The sequence below is a fragment of the Stegostoma tigrinum genome, chromosome 3, assembly GCF_030684315.1.
Source record: "Stegostoma tigrinum isolate sSteTig4 chromosome 3, sSteTig4.hap1, whole genome shotgun sequence".
In the NCBI taxonomy this organism is placed as follows: Eukaryota; Metazoa; Chordata; class Chondrichthyes; order Orectolobiformes; family Stegostomatidae; genus Stegostoma; species Stegostoma tigrinum.
Genome location: NC_081356.1, coordinates 17,166,559 through 17,172,617, shown reverse-complemented (window position 1 = coordinate 17,172,617; position 6,059 = coordinate 17,166,559).

Below are 6,059 nucleotides of genomic sequence, written 5' to 3'. Positions count from 1 at the left end.
GTGGTAGGTAAAAATATTAAGAGAAATAGCAAATGGACTGGGATTCAACAGCATGATACAACTGAATAACGGAGAAAGCTGAAGGATTTTAATGGGCCACTCTTGTTCCTACCTATCTATGCTCTTAAGACCCGCCTGACCAAATGTTAAGATGGGTGAGTAACCCACTTGCCTGTTTACAGTGGGATATTGCTTGAACATGGAGATTGTGATCCTGTTAGAGTGCAGTTTGTAACTAATATGAAGAAGTCAATGGATTTCATGCTACACATATTTTGCCCATTTAGATCCACGCTTAAGTGAACAAGCCAGCCCACACTGAAGGGACAGAAAAACAATCTGTAAAAATAGCACTTTTTTTGGGGATGCTTTGTGGGCTAATAGCACCCAGCTGTCTAGTAAGACAAAAATACTGCCAACTGCTTATCATTCCCTTCAAGGATTAGTTTCTGGCTGATAAGTGCAAGTTGCCACAAGTAGCAAAATGAATAGTTAACCACAAGAATCTATTTTCCCACTGATGACATCACTTAGAATCATTATGACATTAAAATGCAATCTATTAAACCGTTTGACTAATGATAGTGAATGTACTGGCCTAAACTTTGCAATCAAAGGCAAAACACGTTGTTACCTTTCCCAGAACTTGCACTTCCAGCTGTAGCATGGTTCCCTTTGAGAGCTGACTGGGGAGGCGACATGGTAATGCACAATTCTGATCAATCCACTATCTCTTTTAGCTTCACGAGCAGAAGATGTGCTCCTTAAGGCCTGCTTCAGTTCAATGACAGATTCCCTGTTCACACTCTACCCATCCCTCACCTCCTTGGCTCTGATTATCCACATTCCCACATCCTCAGATCCCCAACCCCACCAATTTTGTAGCCCCCTAGAGGTTCAAGTGTGGCTTTGATGGTGAGCAGAGCAAGGGATTCTGGACTGTTAGGAGTATTTTAACATGCTTGATGTAAACAGTCCTGGAGCAGTCTTTAAACCTGCTGTACTTGACAGACTGCTCCCAGCACTCACACTGGTACAAACATCGATGGTGCCTGGTGGACAATCAACTTAATGAAAAACACTCTATAGTCTGTGCAAAACTTGTTGGTCTTCCAGAACAAGGAGTTGACCTTGATGAAGTGTTGCAGACTGGTACATTCCAAGGCCCAGGACTATGTGCTGAGGGTCGCACCAAAGCTTCGGGCAACTGCTGCTAAGGCGCAGTAGGGAAAGACCACTGTTTGAAATCTTTGTGCTGAAGTTAAATGGGCGTCTGTTCAGTTATCAGACCGTCCTAGTGCCTCAAATGCATGCAAATATAATTTGGTTCAAGTAAGAGATGTCTTCAGTTTGCTTGGATAGAGTCAAACTCCAATGTTTCTTTCCTTGATATGCTACTGTACAGAACCGAATTGCATTTGCAACTCTGCATATGCACAAACATTTATGAATAAAGCATATATTTGAAGTAAAAAAATGTCTTTATGCCTGTTATAACAGCCTAAAATAAATAAGTGTAGAAACTTGGGTAAATTCCAGGCAAACAGCCATGATGTTTGTCATGTTTGTTGAGAAATAAACATTGGCAGGACGTTTGATAAAACATCCCTACTCTGTCAAAATAGTGCAATGGGATCTTTCACATCTACCTGAGAGAGATAACTGTGCCTTGGTTTAAAGTGCCATATGAAAGACACTAACAGTGTAGGGCTCTGTCAGCATTACTTATTGTCCTTGTGTTATATTTTCAAGGAACTAAAATGGGAATAGGGTCCAAACTTTCTGATTCTGGGAAACGAATGTTAACAATGAACCAAGGATACTAACCACAACTGAGCAGTGCTTTGTGTTGCTTAATGTCACTGTTAATGTTTTCGGTGAGGAACGTGTGAAAACAGAACAGCCATGGGGAGGTAAACCTTTTGAGTCATGTTCCACACAGAAAGCAATGTTCTTGAGGAAGATGCCTCCACTTCTTAACTACTAATTAATGTGTTAAGGGCCTGAATTTGGCAGCGGTGCATGAATTACCCTAGACCCCAGATTCAGCAATAGAGAGGAGAAGGTTGGTGGCAGCAAACTATCCAAAGAAGAATATCACAGACTGTCAGAGTGCATCTGAAAGCATGATTTAGTGGCAGTGATGCAGTTCATATGACACTGAAGAAAATGAAGATCATTTTTGAAAAGTGAATTTAACACGTAGAGAATTACCACTTTAAGAAGACACACAGTGAGTTAGTGGCTGAGAAACAAATGACAGCAGCAGTCTTAGGAACTGCAATGGGGTAGATTTAGCATTCCAAAAGCAAGCCTCTACCAAGAATAGAGTAAGAAGTACAAAGGCAGCAGTGTAGGCCAGGGAATGAAAATAAGCCAACTGCACTGAGGAAAAGACGAAGGCTTAAGGGAAAGAATATCTATAGGGAGGGAGAGGAAGGCTCAAAGAGTAAAATTATATGTCTCATAAGCAAAGGGAGAAAACAATGCAGAGACTAGAAAGCAAAAGGGAGTTAAAAAAAAGGACTCAGCTGCCAAAACTGAACATGTTGTTATGATTTATTGTTTTTATTATGGCTCCATAAGATATGGCTGCAATGGACAGTGAAGAGGTCAGAAAGTAATTTATGCTAGGGCTATAATATATGGAGCATGCTACTAACTGTAATAGATATCACCATAGATGATGGTTGCCCCACTAGGCCAATGAGCATGCATAAGGGACCTCAACAGGAATAAATAAGTCATTTGAGAGTCAGCAGATCAAATTCAATCATATATTCGCTATATAGCTGAGTGAGTTGTTCAGGGGAATTGTAGGAACCTTGTTTCATTACAGAACAATCATCTGATGATGCTAATGAGGACTATCATGACATGTAGTTCACTGACAACCAATTTAATGATTCTGAAATCGATGTTATTGAGCTGTATTGAGCTCCACCCAATCTGATAATGTCATACAGTGACTGGGTGGATGGAACAGTTGAGTTCTGAATGAGCACCCATAGGACATATGTATTCTGAACGAATTCTGAGATTTCTTAGTAATTACGCCTAGCATGTTAATGTAAACTGTACTGATAGCTAGCATGCACTCAGCTACTTGTCATGTATGGTAAGTACCTCCTTCTTTTTAGACTTACCAATGGCCTGTCCTCCACCACTCATAATTAGATAGGCCCTAGGTTATGCTGAAAGAAAGGAAGATTGGCAGCAGCAAACTACCCAATCCCAAATAACACATGCTGGAGGCAGAGGTGTCTGAAAGTACGACAAAAGAAATACAGCAGATGTTTAAAAAATTAAAACTTATTTTGACAGCTTGATATAAAACTGGAAGAGTTGGCAATTTTGCCACAGATTTCCCACCATGTCCAAAGTAGCAGCTTTTGGCAAATCTGACACCATTATGACAAACCCAGGTGGAAATGTTATATATGAAGCTGTCAAAATAAGTTTCAATTTTTTTAAAACATCAGCTGTCTTTCTTATGTTGTACTTTCAGCCACTTTTGCCTCCAACATGTGTTGATCTGTTTTGGATAGTTCAATACTGCCAATCCTCCTTTCTTTCAGACTGATTCCAAACTGAAACACAAACAAATTCTAAACAAGGCCTCACACCTAACATGCATTGTCTGATCTGAAATGTCACCTCTTCTTTCCAGTGATAAAACGTTTAGTTCTCTCAGGACCTTGACTTAAAATGAATTTGGGGATTTACAGACACATATATAGGATCGAAGGTTTAACAACATCGTAGATTTGTTTCATACATCCTCATCAATGATGTAACCATTTGATCTTTTACTTATAAATTCTGTGTCTGATGTTACCTCTCTCACTAACACCTGAAGAAGGACCGAAGGTGGTGTTTTCAAATAAACCTGTTGGACTGTAACCTGGTGTCGTGTGATTTCTGACCTTGTCCACCCCAGTCCTACACCAACACCTCCACATCCAGTTTTATTGGCTAAATTATAAGATTGCCACAGTGCAGAACAAAAAAAACTAAACAAATAAGAACAACAGAGATAACACAGTTTGGAGATGGAGGAACACAGCAGGCCAGGCAGCATCAGAGGAACAGGGAAGCTGATGTTTCAGGTCGGGACCCTTCTTTTTCTGAAGAAGGATCCTGACCTGAAACGTCAGCTTTCCTGTTCCTCTGATGCTGCCTGGCCTGCTGTGTTCCTCCAGCTCCACACTATCTGACCTCTGACTCCAGCGTTGGCAGTTCTTGCTATCTCTAAATAAGAACAACAACTCAGTTTACAGAGATGGAAAGAATTGCTACAAGCTGTATTGTACTCTAGATACTCAAGAGCAGAAATTCAATATGTGAATATGAAATCTAGACTAATGTAATGTGTTAATGTAATATGGTTAATACAAGAACCCAGAGGAAGTAAGGGAGAATATTCATCATATGTGACAGCTCTGGGGCATCTACGAATGTGGTTAACCGAAAGCTATTCTCATCAGAATTATGATAGTTGTAGAACTAACAGATCCTACTGTAGGACCATCTCTGTTGAAAAAAAAGGACTTTACCATTAATTGGAATTTGCAGAAGTTCCAAGATGCTAATCAAGAACTGAATAGTATTAACGGAGGGAATAGATAGAACTGTATACTGTACTGAAATGCAGTTCAAGCCTGCAAGCCCTCAATAACTAAAAGAAATGACTAATTAGAGAAGGGCCAGCAGAAAGATCAAGGCTTGAGCAATGGATGTGAATATCATGGAGAATGTCATGAAAAGGAAAAAGAAGGTTTTCCAGGATAGGGTAGGCCTTGCCTTAGCTACAAGAAGCTGAACCACTTTAGCTGCAAGGTTTTCACTGGAAGGAAAGACAACTAAGCCTATAAACATCATTGCCTGAGACATGGGGCCACGGTGGGTCTGTGGTTAGCACTGCTGCCTCGCAATGCCAATGACCTGAGTTAGGTTCCACCCTTGGGTGGCTGTGTGTGTGGAGTTTGCACATTCTCCCGATATTCGATTACTTCCCATGGTCCAGGTTAGATGGATTGGCCAAGGGAAATGCAGAATTATAGAGTAGGGAGGTGAGTCTGGGTAAGTTGTGCCTCAGAGGGTAGATGGGCCAAATGGCCTGTTTCTATACTGTAGCGATTCTGATGAATGAATCTATGCCATTGAAGAGTCAAGTACTGGAACAAATAAAAATGTTCATGTACCTTGAGCAGATTATCACCGAAATCAGGAGATATGATCAAAGAAATGTCTATTCATCAAAGATTCTAGACATTTTTATTAGTACTAAGGGCACAGGTTATCATGTAAAAAGCCATAGTCTCAGGTAGAGCTATAACAACTCAAGGACTCTTAGAACTTCTAAAACTGCAGATTCTTTATCTTTTTGGATGAGACATCTCCCCCTTTTCAACTTTATACGTGTGTTTGTATGTTTGCTTACTGTCACATTTTATTGTTTTCCTTGGGGCTTTTAAGTAATAAAATTCCTTTTTCTCACTCAGAAAAACCGTGCAAGTGTCTCCTTAATTTCAATCAGTGGCTTGTTTTTTTGCATGAAGTACGACAACCGTGTGCTAAAAAGAAATAAATACATTTGGTAAAACCACAAACTGAAGGGGTTAAAAGAAAGAGGAGTTGATTTACCCCTCATCAACTGGTCATAAAAGCACTGCAGTTGAGCTAGCAGTATGTAAGGCTAATATAAGAGCTCAAAGGTTAAGCAGAATGAATTCCTGGTTTTCAACACAGGTACAATTATGAATCAGTAGATCATAAAAATGAGATCACTCCTTCAATTTGATCACATAAGCTGATTCTTCAATAAGAGCTGCTTTGCTTCGAGAGCCAGCTTTCTGTTGAGACCTGCCATCCCAGAAAAAATGAGAAATTCTGATGATTGACAAAAGCTGGATTGCCCAAATGTCCCTATTTAAATTCCAGTCTTAGCCGACCTCACCTAGGCAGATTAGCTGGTGATTTGCCCCATGTGTTTTCTTTTGGAGCTCATATCCGCTAATTGACTGCTGTGTTTGCTTGCACAACAACATTGACTATTA